The following is a 14,235-nucleotide window of genomic DNA, read 5'->3' as shown; positions in this document are numbered from 1 at the left end:
AGGCCGCCATCGCGTACTCCTTTAGTTGGAGAGACGTCTCAACTTCTCACACCACTTAATGGAGCGCCGTCTCCTCCGACCTGCCCAGGAGGTACGCATGTTGTGCTCTTTTGCGCCCTGAAACGCGTTCAAAGTTGGGAGTTGGTTAATGTATTCTGTAATGTGCGTGCGTTCATTTCTTGTATAACTCACACAATACAAACCAACCTATTTTAATTTTTTCTGACATGTACGTGCTGCCCGAGGGTTGTAACTCCACTTTAAGTTTACAAATCCGCAAGCTTGTCGAATAAAACACTATTATTCCTGTATATGACATCGATATTTCCCATTGTGGGAAGGGTCGCTAACCAGATAAAGCAGCTGATATATCTTACGCCATTTTTGCTCCCCACAAACGACAGAAGGACTGAAAAATAAAGTCGTCTGTTTAGCAAGTACAATTAAAGAAAACGTCGTCGCAGTAACATACATTACACAAAAAGAAAAAAGTGAAACGCGAAAAATACGGAAACGGGGCTAAATTATATCAATTAAAAATACTGCAGGTTCTTAATAAAATAAAGTGCATTTATAGTGAGCATAGAATAATGGTGTGCAAAGTGAACTATTATAATTTTTAAAACGGGAAAATACAATTTAATTTTACTTTTCTTCGAATTAGTGTGTGTGTACCCTTTTTCTATTTTTCTGACATTCCGACCTGGGTCTGCTCTTCTTCTTTACTGTTTTGTTTGTGGTGCTTTGTCTTTGTTTTTTTTTCTTCGGTGATGATGGGGTTTTGATGACGTTGAGCCCAAAATGTTCAAGAACGTTATTTGAAAATATTATTTTCCACAATGCTTAATTGTTTACTATAACAGTTTAAATTCAAAAACCAGCAGGCAATTAATCGATCCATACGCGTTAATTACACAAAGATATTTAGTGTATGATGGTGTTAGTGAGTGAAGTTGTGTAGTGTAAATCATCATACGTTTCTTCATATATAGAATAAGAGTTACCAACTCATACAAAAAGCAAATTATTGTGGGAAAAACCATGCAGGGTCTTTTTAAGATGCGTGAAGAGAGATTGATCTCACTGAAAATATTTCAATTTTTTAGGCCGATTATTCACTTTATATGAATGAATAAAACAATTTCAGGAAGAGGAGCATACAGCTTTGCAGAGCTATAGGTTTTAGTTTTCATATTGCTTGGCTATGGGCAGAAATTCGATTTCCGTGATAGGTACCAAGCTAATCGCACAAATTTTTTAAAAATGATTTAGTCACCATAAATTTATAATGTCATTGGATAAGTAAGGTTAAAGATGTAATCAGTCTCACCTAGACATTTTTGGTGTGTTGTTATACCACATGGCCAGCCTTTTTACTTTAATTGGCTATAGCAGAACATATGTCCCATTAGCCTAACTCAGAGTAGATTTCCAAGCGCCACCGTATCGCAGAGATTAGCACCTAATCTCTGCGTTGACGTTGAAAGCCTGAGTTCGAATCCTGGCGCGAACATCAGAAAAAATTTCAGCGGTGGTTATCCCCTGCAAATGCTGGCGACATTTGTGGGGTACATACTTCGCTGTGTAAAAACTTCTTCACAAAAATGTGTCGCACTGAGGCACTCCGTTTGTACTCTGCTATAAAAAAAGGTCCGTTATCATTGAGCTTAAACTTGTAATCGGACAGCACTCATTGATATGTGAGAAGGTTGGTTGAGTAACGGGCTCAATGGAATGTTGATAGGAAAATTTGCATTTGTACTCATAATATCGATTGTCTCCTGTGAGTAGTGTGCCACATATAATCTTCTTTTAAAGTTAAAGCTAAAAGATCCAAGCTATTTCGTGCTTGTATTTATGCCGTGCTGGTGTGTTTGTTGTAGTAGCCACGTATTTGCATGTAGAGGTAGCGATCATCGGGAACATGATGACCATTGGCTATTAAAAGGAGCCAATAACACCTAGTCTAGTCATATCGAGTATCATAAGCACTCTATCTTTAAGCAAGAGCCCATGCTACCCAGCCTCTCACTGAGACTCCCGACTCAATACCATTGACTATCCGCGACTGCAGTGACACCTACTCCGTTTTAATACGAAGCATTCTACTATCCGCAATCTGTGGACACGCCCAATAGCTTTCAGCTGAGCTTCTCATGATAACGTTCAACACCGCATAGATCGGAGCTCAAATTTCCAACTTGTGTGAAGCTCAAAGTTTTCCCGGGCCGGTCCCGCACTAGTAATTTGAATTCTTTACCAACAAAGCTGCGGTGGCGCTTAGTTAACTGCATACTGATTTTTGCGCATAGCCCTGTTGTTATTCTGACTTCATGTAGATGCTAAAATAGGCTGACTGGAGAAAGCTCTCACCGGACCGCCTGACTCTTTTCATCTTTGCCGTGAGCCTTTGTTTTCTCTTGATTTTTTTCATTCTACTGTCTAGTACTAGAGGGCGCCGTAGCGCAGAGTTCAGCGTGTCCTCTTATAGAAAGCTTGGGTTCAAATCCTGGCGATAACATCAGAAAAAAATTAAGCTGTTGTTATGGTCTCCTAACGCTGGCTGGTTCAGCGCTACAAGAGCGACATAGCAGCCCGGTCTGAACAATATTCATGCAAATGTGGTGAATGTTGTACTTGGAGAACAATCGCAACCCATCGCGCCAGAGAAAATTGGCCTTCCACGGCAAGACAGAGCGGTAGTGATTCAATTGCGATGTCGCAGATACAGGCGCCTCATTGTGACCTGGGACCACACTACACACGTCACCAGTTTAACTGCCCAGCCAGACCCACTCGACTCAGACACAGATCCCTCCGGACCTAGCCCATTTTAGTCGTAGAGTTCCAGAATCTGGATATTCAACAAAACCAAGCAAACCAAGATTGAACACAATACACTGCTACAACAACAATGTCATTCAAAAACTTCTCCCCGAAGTAGTGTTGTACTGCGGCAACCCTCTTTGTTTTCCTAGGCGGAACACAAAAGTATTCGTGTAACTATTGTATTTAAGTTTTTAAACCATTATCATTGCATCAGAACACTATTAGTAAAGTTAGTGAAAATTGTCTATAATTATTAGGTGTATTAGCCCATGCCCCAAGCAACTCAAAAATATCGGAAAAAGGTGGTGACACATGTTCAAAAATGCAACCCTGTGTGAATTTGCCATTGTTTTATTGCTAGTGTTAAAAAGCGATACATGTAAATGATAAACATATTGTGAAAAACGCGAGTGAATGGAAAAAACCAAAATTTTGTTTTATATATTCTAAAAATAAAATTTGCGCAATAAAAACGCATAGTGTGTACATTAAATAAAGGCAATCAAAACTCCAAATGTGAAAAAAGTGAATTAAAAAGAACTTGTAAATCAGCTGATCACTTTGCAATGCCTTTTCTAGTGGACCAGGCTGTAGCAGCAGCAGCAGCAAAAGAATAGGAAGCAACAACAAGGAGGAACTGAAAAAAATATTTTGCTGTGTTGTACAAGAATAACAACAACCAGCCAACCTTACGTTTTAATCGTCTCATTCGCTCACTCTTTTTGCCCCAGTATCTCTCGGCGGTCTATCTATCTCGGTCCTTGCTAACTCAACTCGCGCTTAACTTGCTGCTAACATCGTTGTTGTTTTTTTTCTTATACTGTGTTTTTTATTTTAACACATATATATTTTTTTAAATGTGCGTGTGTGTTAAATTTTTTTAGTTTAAAAATTTTCTCTTTACTTCTGTGGTACTGCTGTTGAAAATAAAAATTATATACCTATACTAAATTTCAGTTAAAACGACATTAAGCTAAACCTTTACCTCATTCGAGGGGCAAAAGAAATGAAAAGAAATTAATGAAAAGGAATACCAACCAACCAATCAACATTACCAACAACAACAACAAACAAAGAAAGGTAAGTTTTGAAAGCAACGTAATCATAATATTTATACAAAAATATTTTCATTTGGTTTGCTGTTTTCGTTTCGTTCAATTTTCTATACGACGGACCCCCTTCTTTGTTTTGGCTACTGCCAATGCTGTCTTTCCGATGCCACCCCCTACTTGTTATTGTTTAGTCGTTTGGTTTACTTTCGCTCACTAGCTCGATATAGAAGATAGACAAAAGTGACAAAGTGGTACTGGTGGTGGTGTATTTGTCATTAAACAAAAAGAAAAAAAGTGCATATACCTATTAGGTATTAATAATAATTAATACAAAAATATATATAGTCATACGTTCTAAGTGTCCTATTATTCAACACGCAAAAACCAAAAAAGATTTGTTGAATAATTTACACACATAACCATCCATCCATCCAAATACATGGGGTACGTATCGATGTGCGAGCATTTAATAGTAGAGCTGTGTGTTTTTTTTATAAATATAAGTATTTCGAAGTCGGAAACTAAAGAAATGAATAATGGAACAATTCAAATAGAAAATTATCTGAAGAAAATTTTACTTTTTAATTTACATACTACATTTGTTGTTGTTTTCCCCTTTGTGTGTTTTACATTTTCGATATGCAGTTCAGTCAGACATGTCAAAATTGCTTTGCTCTGCTCTGCTGCTGCTGATTGTTTCTCTCGTATTTTTTGTGCGGTGATGTTGCCACATTGTTCGACTTGTGCGATATTTATGAACTATCCTAGGGAAAACAAGTAAAGCGTAAACAAAGAAGTCGTGTTTTATATCAACACTAGAGTGTACATTTATTTGTATTTATCAATTATTCGATAATACAGGTTCAACGATTAATCGAAAATTTATTTTTGGGATATTTTTTGAGATTTTAGCCTTCACATATTTCTCATATCTGTATGACGATTTGAATTCAATCCCATGGCAGCCGGTTGTACGTACCGGATTGACCCGATGAAGTCCTTCATCGGCAAGGGGCCTTTTTATTGCCGAGTTCGACACCACTTGGTACAGAAGTTGTAATAAGGCAGAATAACTTGCGCTCGACCCCAACATGTAGACCCGCCTTCAGATAGGGATTACGGTTTAATTTTTTTTGTTAACTATGAGCACCACATGGGCTAGAACTTTGAGCTCCAATCTGTGTGGTGTTCATCGCTATCACGAGAAGCATAGCTGGCGCCTACCGGGCGCGGATAGCGAAATGCTCTATACGGAGTAACTGTAATTGCAGTCGCGGACAATCAACGATGTCAAGAGGAGAGTTTAAGTGATTAATAATTAGTTCCTATGCTCGATATGACAATTGATGGCGCCTTTGAATAACCAATGTTCATCATGTTTCCGCAGCTAGAATCAGGGACAAGGTCCTCATATCGCTTGCCGCTACATGGGGCATGGACAAGGAAACCATTCGAACTACTTCTAAATCGATTGGTCGGCTAGTAAAATTTCGTTTCGCTGCAGGTGTGTGCTATACGCAGTGGTGATCTTACAGATCTACAAAATCAGGGCTTCTGATGTCGAAGCTTTACGATCTACAGTAGAAGGATAGAGGAGAGCCATTCGTCATCCAAGACCGTCCAAGCAATATCTTCTGAGCTGTTATCGCAGGGACCATCCCAATTTTTGTCTTGTGGATAGTTCTCCACTGCCCAGAAGCCTCAAGGTGGATATTCATGATATAGAGCATGAATTTTAGCGCTACAAGAGAAAACCTCTAGATAGCATATCAAGTGATTTTGGACAACATTCATGCAGACACGATAGCAGATGTGAGAGAATGCGGTCCGTGCAAAAGTGGAGATGCATATCCACTGGAAAAGAATGCAATACTCAGCGATTAAAACCGGACAACAGTTTATTAATGTCAGGTGAGAGAAGTCGTTGTGGTCACAGAGCCCGGCGAAGAAGCTTTTAACCCACTGCTGGTTACGTTGTACCTCTATTCCTGATGGAACCGATTGGAACTAAGATATCCCTGGTAACAGAAGTTGCATAGACTTCTATACGGATGGTTCTAAACTAAACGACCAGGTGGGCTTTGGTGTGATCTAGAACTGGTCATATTGAAAAGGTTACCCAACTGCAGTGTGTGTCAAGCAGAGATCCTTGCAATTAAGGAGGAAGATATAATGTCATTACGACGATTGGCAGTTAGAAGGAGTTCCACTTTAGGTTCTCATTTCTTTGAGAACCTGTCTGATTTAGCGGATGTGAAGATTCGCAAGTTATTGAGCTTTTTAAAGCGATCTGGATGGTTCAACGGTAGAAACTAGAAGGCATCTTCCTTCTTCTGTTCCTATGGTATCACAATGGACGAAAACGTCTAAGTGAGTCTGATGACAGACAGCCACTTAAACCTCACCTAACCTAAATTGCAATTGCGCATACAACTTACTTTGAGCAAGTACCCTCTCTATGCAACGGTTACACATCACTGCAAATGTTGTTGTAGACCCAGTTTTGCATGTTTCTAAAGCTCACATAGGTGGGTAATCTCATTCCAGTCCATATTATTGATCGCAGCTGGATTAAAGGCACGAGCGGTTGCCGCCCGGGCCCTCGCTGACTCTCCACTCGATACCGTGGCAGCATTTGCAGCTACTCCGTATTCAGAGCATTTCACTATCCGCAAACTGTGGACGTGCTCGGCAGCGTTTAGCTGAGCTTAGTTATTCCGGCTTAATACTAATCATGGTTGAGGTCAATTGAGGTCAATTTTTAAGAATAATCATTCATTTTTAACTTTGATGAAATTAGTCAATGCAAATGTTGGCAAGAGCCGTTGCCGCCCGGCCCCTCGCTGAATCTCCACTCGATACCGCTGATTTTTCGCGACAGCATTTGTAGCTACTCCTTATTCAGAGCATTTCACTTAGTTTTTCCGCCTTAATACGAATCATGGTTGAAGTTATGTAAGGAAATGTTCTGGGTAGCTTTAAACTTTTCTACAATATAAATCCAAAGTAAAAATTATCCATCGAGTCCTTTCCCAGATATAGCGTCTATGCACTGGCACGACCGTAGTACAAAAGGGGAGATTGCCAAGGATCTTTACATTTACATGCAAGTATGTGGCTATAACAACTACAACAACAACACCTATTAAACTTTATCTTATCAAAAAGCGTTTTAGTTAAATGTAACTTTTAGCTAAAGTCGACAGAGTTCTTCCTTTTATTACAAAAAAGAAAGCTTTTAATGGACTGTTCGATTGTTTTGAAAATGTTTAATGGCCTAGATGATACAGCGATAACAGTAATTATACTGAGGATTTGGAAGTTTGTTGCACTACGTTTTTGTGTGTGTGATTTACCTGTATTCCATAATTTACACCTCTAAGCCGCTTTAAATAAATCCTAATGCAAATATTGTTTTTGTTATACTTGCGCCTCAATTGATAATACTCTCGGAAATTTGTAAATATGTACGTATGTAAATGTTTGCTATATGATACAATGGGATGCGATGACCGACCCACACACCACAGCACAACACAATCTCAATCTGTATTACTTACTTCATATCGCCAGCTGGACCCTTGTCTCTGTACCTCTTCTTGTCTGGGTGGCGGTACACAAATGAAAAAAACTCACGGGTGGTGGGTTTCTTTGTCTTTTGGGCCCGCGAATGGGTGGGCAATCAGGTATACCATGCATGCACGATGCCTGTTTGCCTGCATGCATGCAGTTTGTGGTGTTGTTGTTATACCCTCTGAGTGTACTTATTTTGCATTAAATAATGAAGATGAGAAGGATGATGATAATGATGCATGTTTGGATGAAAGTATATTAAATTGGGTTAAAATTAGCAAATATTTTTAAGGTAATAGGGGATGAAAGATTTTCGATTTGTTCTCAATACAAAAGATTAAGTGTTGTGAGAAAAATCAATTTTTTGCACAGGCCCACACAATCGAAAATATGTTGTGAACTTGAACGACAGCTTTCACTGAACATGGCGGTTCACCATTGTGAATGAATTTAAAACAGCTGTGAATGACTATACAAAACACCTATATTACTGTATTACTTGTATATGCATTTTTCTCTTTAGCGCGATTTAAACATTCGCGTTCTCAAATTCCAATCATTTCCGTTCAATAAAGAGATACATAATTCACAATAGATAGATTTCGAACGATTTAACTCCTTCAAATATGCGTATCTCGGCCCCAGTTTCTTTCTGTTTGGAAGACAAATACACTATTAAAATTAGCTCATCCGCAACTATTCCGGAAGATGAATTCAAAAAGGAATATCTAATAAACCTGCGTTATTTGCCCTATTTATCCCCTGTTGCTTAGTGGAATGGTCATGGGAAATCTAGTGTTTAGTATTTGGCCTGTTTGTAGGTTAAGATCTCAATATATATTTAATTTTCTTTTATATTAGTCGAGTAATCGGCTAATCGATTATTCGAAAACCTCATTGAAACTGAATTTTCAAATAAACGATTAATCGAATAATCCAAAACTAGAAATAAATGTACACCCTATTGTTTATAATACTCGATATGACAAGGCGAGTTATTGGTGCCCTGAAATAATCAATGACCCTAACGTTCCCGCGGCGATCGGTTCTTTGTACTGAAAAAAGCTTGCTCATCTATGTAGCACGATGTGGATCATCAACAAGTTGCATTAAGATAATAATGTGTGAACCCTCATTATGAGGGCTGCTATATAATTTTCTGGCCTAATAATTAAAATGGAAATTTTTATCTACAATAATGGTTTTATTGTTTTTCAAAGTATCCTCCAGTATGATTTATACATTTTTGCATTCGCTCAAACCAATTGTCGAAGCACTTTTTCCACTCCAATTGAGACATCTCCAGGAAATGGTTATTGGACGCTTCAACAGAATTTTTGGCGACGAAAATCATTGAATGCGCATTTTTATCTTAATGTGCGAGAGTATAAAGAATTCATTGGGTGCCAATTTAGGGCAGTACGGTAGATTACTCATCAGTTCGACGTTTTAGTCGGTCGAAAATGCGCTGGTTTGAGCCGATGTGTCAGAGCTCGCATTGCCATGGTGAACATGGTCAAACTATTGCAGTTGGTGTTACATAGGCCAGAAACTTACATATCAGCCCTCGTATAATTTATTTCTCCATAATCGTGGCACAACGCTTTATTAACTAATTGTTTCTGAAGAAATTTCCGTCGGCATTCAGTTTACACTATCTCCAAAGTTTAAAGGCAAAACTTGGAAACAACTGCGGCCGAATTATCGCATACGTGATCGAGTGCGTTTTCGTATCGAATGCAATTTCATGTCGTATTTAATGGATGTTATATCACTTTTATACACATTTTAATAAAATTTTTTTTACAAATTTCAAAATTTCAAAAATTCTCGTTCAGTAACGAAAGACATAATTCACAATAGAGAGATTTCGAATGATTTTACTCGTTCACGTATGCGGTAATTCGGCCCCTAACTATTTTGTTGCTTTTTCGTTTTGTAAATGAACTTTTCATACATTTTTGAGTGCTGACAGTACAATAAAATTGCTCAAATAATATTAAATAAGTTTCTGGATTCAACTGTAAAATAAAGCGAAATATTTGGATGTGGAGGTAGCAATAAAGCCTTAATTTTTAACATACTAGTAATTGGCTTTATGATTAACGTCGGTATTTTCAAAAACCAATTATGACGTAAATCGAGGTATTGCTGTATTTGACGGGACACTTTAAAATTTATTGTACTTTCAAATAAACCATTATTGCTTGACAAACGATGTCGAGCCACGCTCTTAATTTTTACTGGACCGACAACATAAACACAAGAATAACCCCACTTTTCTAATACTTTAGAATAAATATTAACGTATCAGCAGATATGACCTGGGATATAATCAAACTAACTGTTGTTATGTTCATTTTGCTTTAACAGCAGTTTTCAACGCACTGAACACAGCTATTTACTATTGTGAATGACTACATAACATCAATCCCATGGCAGCCGGTTGTATGTACCGGATTGACCTGATGAATTCCTTCATCGGTAAGGGCTGCCGCCACAGTGTACCACACACTGCTACTACAACAACAACAACAACAACAACTACATAACATGCAAGTGTAGCTACAACAACACCGACTAAATAACAGCTGCAAGAGAATCACAACATCAGTAATTTGTTTTCTGACATTAAAAAGGTTTTTTATATAATTCGGCAATTAATTGCATATTTAGGATCTGCACTTGCTGGAGAAGTCTTAAATAGATATTTTCGACAGGTTTCGCAAACATAAAACAAAATAGACTTGACATTCGAACATTATATGCACTAGATAACCACATACAATTTTGCACTAAAGCCACCACGAATTTGATTTTCAACCGAGTTGCACGTACCGCTGGCCTGATAGCGTCAATTTTTTCTTGTGAATGGCTAGGACCTTGGTTGAGAAAATAAAACACATCTGCATATTCACTGTCTTCGCCCTCGGAAACGCATATATCACTTTGGTGTTGTAATAGCCACATTTGGATGTGGATTTAGTAATCCTCATTAAACTCGTTTCGGAACATTTTTGTTGTTGTTGTAGCAGTGTGTTATACACTGAGGCGACAGCCCTTGCCGATGAAGAACTTTATCGGGTCAATCCGGTGCATGGAACCGTCTGCCATGGGATTCCGGAACGTGATGACCAACACTTTCTCGAAGATGAGGGTAATGTGGATAAAGAGTATCGGCGTCAGGATGCTGTCTTACCTTTAAGCTGTGGTAGTTCCAAATGGACTTTTATCTGCTAAAATACGATTACATAGGACTTACAAACTATTTTTTTTAATTCTCCCCATTATTTTAACCTAAGCTACATTTGAGAAAGGTTTCTATAAACATAATTTCTATATAACCCACCCTAATGCACATTTATGTACATATGCATTGCCATATTAAAATATAAGTACTCGGTACATACATTCAAAAGTTTATACATATTTGTTGATTGGTTTATCTGTTTGTGATCCCTCGATGGCTTGTAAACCACTTAAACAAAAAAACAAGAAAAAACATTTGTATTCATTTCAATTTAGCACAAACCAACACAAACCACCTACCAACAACACTCAAAACAAAGTGATGATCCCGATTGATGGACACCCGAATGGACGGCATGGGCCAGACAAGCGGCCACGGGTCAAACAAACAAAGTGAGGGCACAATTCATACAATTAAACAAAGAACTAACTGCCTCTCTGTAAGATGATGTTGAGTTTAAAGTAAGTCAACTCAAAGGGCAAAATAAATGGATGGTGGTATACAAAAACTAACGAGGGTCACTGCCTTTTACAAATTATTTTACCTTGATGCTAAGCAATTCATCAATTAGCATAAGCAAGGTGAATAATAGGTTGTGTCATTCAAAAAGATTTGAATTGCAGTACATGGTCGTTTTTGTACTCTGCGGCTTATCAAACTTCTTTTATAACATGTTAAAATATTGACCTAATACCGTACTTATCTATTTAGTTGGCTGTCACAAACCATTAGCCAAACTCATTATAGACTTCCAGCCGCCACGATCTTCTGTGCGTCCATGGGATTTGTGGTCTTCCGATTCTTCGATTACCACCAGGCCCTTATTCAAATTAATTCTTAGCTGGGGCTTCTTCATTCATTCTGGAAATTTTTTTGTTATAATACGTCTCACTATGTCGACGTCGTCATAAAACTCGTGGTTTAAGCAACCACATTACTCTCCATCAACACAAAATAGTCAATACATTTATAAAAGGGTCTTTCTCTCAAACACTTCACACAATACCCCGTCTGCATTCGTAAGTACCTATAACGTCATTTGGAGTGAGAAACACCGTGAACGAGTTTGCTCTTGGAGAGAAATGCGGTCACCATGGCAACATGGAAAAGATACAGATTTGACCTCGAACGTTCCATTAAGGAACAGGGGAAAATTCTCACATCAATTGTAGTGTTTTATTTTCGTACTGGGTAGACAAGCCGTAAAGAGCAAAAATAAAACGCAAAAAATTTCCAGTGCAAGTCTGGAGACGAATTAACGCATACGTGATCGAGTGCGTTTTTGTATCGTATGAAATTTTAACTCGTATTTAATGGAATTTAAAACACTTATAAATAAATTTTTATGTCAAAGTCTTTCAACATTCGCGTTCTTAGTTTTTAATAATTCCCATCCAATAAAAAGATACATAATTCACAATAGAGTGATTTCGAACGATTTTACACGTTCACGTATGCGGTAATTGAGCCCCTATTAGTTTGCCATGAGATGGTAACGCCATTTGCCATCCTGTTAACACAATACGAGGAAAAAAGTGCAAATATTTGTAAAATTTTTAACTAAAATTTGAAAAACATATGTGGACATAGCAGTCAAATAAAATTTATTAAGATTTTGGTTAGGTTAGGTTGAAAAGAGGGTGCGGATATTAATCCGCCCCATGCCACTATGGACATTCACCTAAGCCAGTAATCGGTTTGTAGTGCGCTCTAAATACACAAAAGTAATCTCGCAACGAAAATCTATGTTAGGAATTCCGTGCAACTTACAAAATCCTTAATTGTTTTCCATGCCACGCCCCTTAGTTTGTTCGTGTCTGGTATTGTATCTGTTAGGCGGGAAAGCCGGGCAATGACATAGGAAATTCTCCAACGTCTCATCATCTTCCCCGCATGCCCTACACATGCTATCACTGCCGCACCGATTTTACATAAGATTATTAAGATTTGGTTCTGGTTTTAATTGTCTTACCATTCACAATAGGGGTAAATTTTTGCAAGTGGCCACACTTATTTCCGAGAAACATATCGTAACAATCCAGACAACAGATGTTCTATATAAGCCTGCATTGGTAATTTATCCAGAACTTCGTTGTCCTGGATAGATGTAATTTTCATACAAATTTTATTGCACTGCACTATATAGCATTAAAATACAACACAGTTAATGAGTTCCGATACAAGTTTAAGCTCCATGATAAGTGACCTCCTTTATATAGCTGAATCCCAACAGTATGACACATCTTTGGAGAAAATGGCATAGGATATCACAAATGTCGCCAGCACTCGGAGGGGAAAACCACCGTTGAAAATTTTTTCTGAAAAAATCATAGGCATACACGCTAACCTCTGCGCTACGGTTTCCTCCATGGAAAAAAGATAGCCCTTCCAAATTTGACAGTGTACAAGACTCGAGATGCTCTATCCGGCCTAATTAGCTTTTAATCCCCAAGAACCATTTAACTAGGTCGAATATGGTCATTTAGCGATCCTCGTCAAGGCCCATCGAAGAAAAGCTCGTTCCGTTCCAAAGGACCAATCGCTGCGGGAACATGGTGGTCATTTGGCTTTTTAAAGGCACCAACAACTCGCCTTGTCATATCGAATATCATAGGCACTCAGTTTTTAAGCAAGAGCCGATGCCGTCCGGCCTCTTAATTCGGCTTTCCACTTGATATCGCTGATTGTCCGCGACTGCAATTGCAGTTACTCTGTATGTGAAGAATTCCACTATCCGCAAGCTGTGGACGCGCTCGGTAGCTCTCAAATGAGCTTCTCGTAATGACGATGAACACCACACAAACCGGAGCTCAGAGTTCCAACACGTGTGGTGCTCACAGACATCTCGTGCAGCGATGTCCCCTAATAGTTTGGCATGGCTGACCGTGTCGAATGCTTTTGATAGGTCCAGTGCCCACGAGAACCGTCCAATGGCTTGGCCCGAGCCGTTTGAAGCTACGGCAAGTGTGTACGGTGATGGCATGCAAAGCAGTTGTTGTGCTATGCTGTCTTTAAATCCATGCTGAAGTTCGGCGAATAGAAATTCTTTATCGATGCTCGGGGAAGTAGTCTTGTCTATTGGTGAGAGAAGGCAGATGGGTCTGTACGACTACCCCTTACTCGGGTCCTTTTCAGGCTTCAGTAGCAGGGTACTGTGACCACCATGGCTTTATGTACAAAGATGCCCGTTCCAAATGTGGGCTGTCGAAAGGCCTTAGTCCCAAAATATCCTTTAACTAGGACAAATATGGCGGATCATCAGGCTTGTACTTTTCTAAAACCTCCTCCGGCATATTATTGTGTATAGAGTTTGGATATGTCATTAAAGAACAGAGACAAACGCAAATCATGTTCCTTAATTCGTACAAGGGCGGGCACATTTTAGCTCACAACCTTTAATGGCCGTTAAAGGTAACTATCCCAAAGGACACTGGGAGATCAGTGTCCAAAATTGCGATGAAGGAGAAACTCAGAGTCACCTGAACTTTGTCATGTTAAATTCACTTAGAATCGTAACTAAATATCCATCAC

At 38.7% G+C, this 14,235-nt stretch overlaps 1 protein-coding gene across 4 annotated transcripts in view; it reads left to right on the top strand.

Annotated features, from left to right (window-relative positions):
* Positions 1-444: 444 nt before the first annotated feature.
* LOC106086243 (RB1-inducible coiled-coil protein 1) overlaps positions 445-14,235 on the top strand; it is a 35,735-nt gene continuing 21,944 nt past the window's right edge. Inside the window, exons 1-2 of one of the 4 annotated variants that reach the window (XM_059362280.1) lie at positions 445-548; positions 3,787-3,909. The gene's annotated coding sequence lies outside the window, so the exon portion shown is untranslated. Of the gene's footprint in view, positions 594-3,228; positions 3,910-14,235 lie in introns of those variants that run through there. The other 3 variants (XM_013250830.2, XM_059362281.1, XM_059362279.1) reach the window with 3 other exon arrangements.

Source organism: Stomoxys calcitrans, chromosome 2, assembly GCF_963082655.1.
Source record: "Stomoxys calcitrans chromosome 2, idStoCalc2.1, whole genome shotgun sequence".
In the NCBI taxonomy this organism is placed as follows: Eukaryota; Metazoa; Arthropoda; class Insecta; order Diptera; family Muscidae; genus Stomoxys; species Stomoxys calcitrans.
The sequence above is the reverse complement of the archived record's forward strand: the minus strand, read 5'-3'. Positions and strand labels throughout refer to the sequence as shown.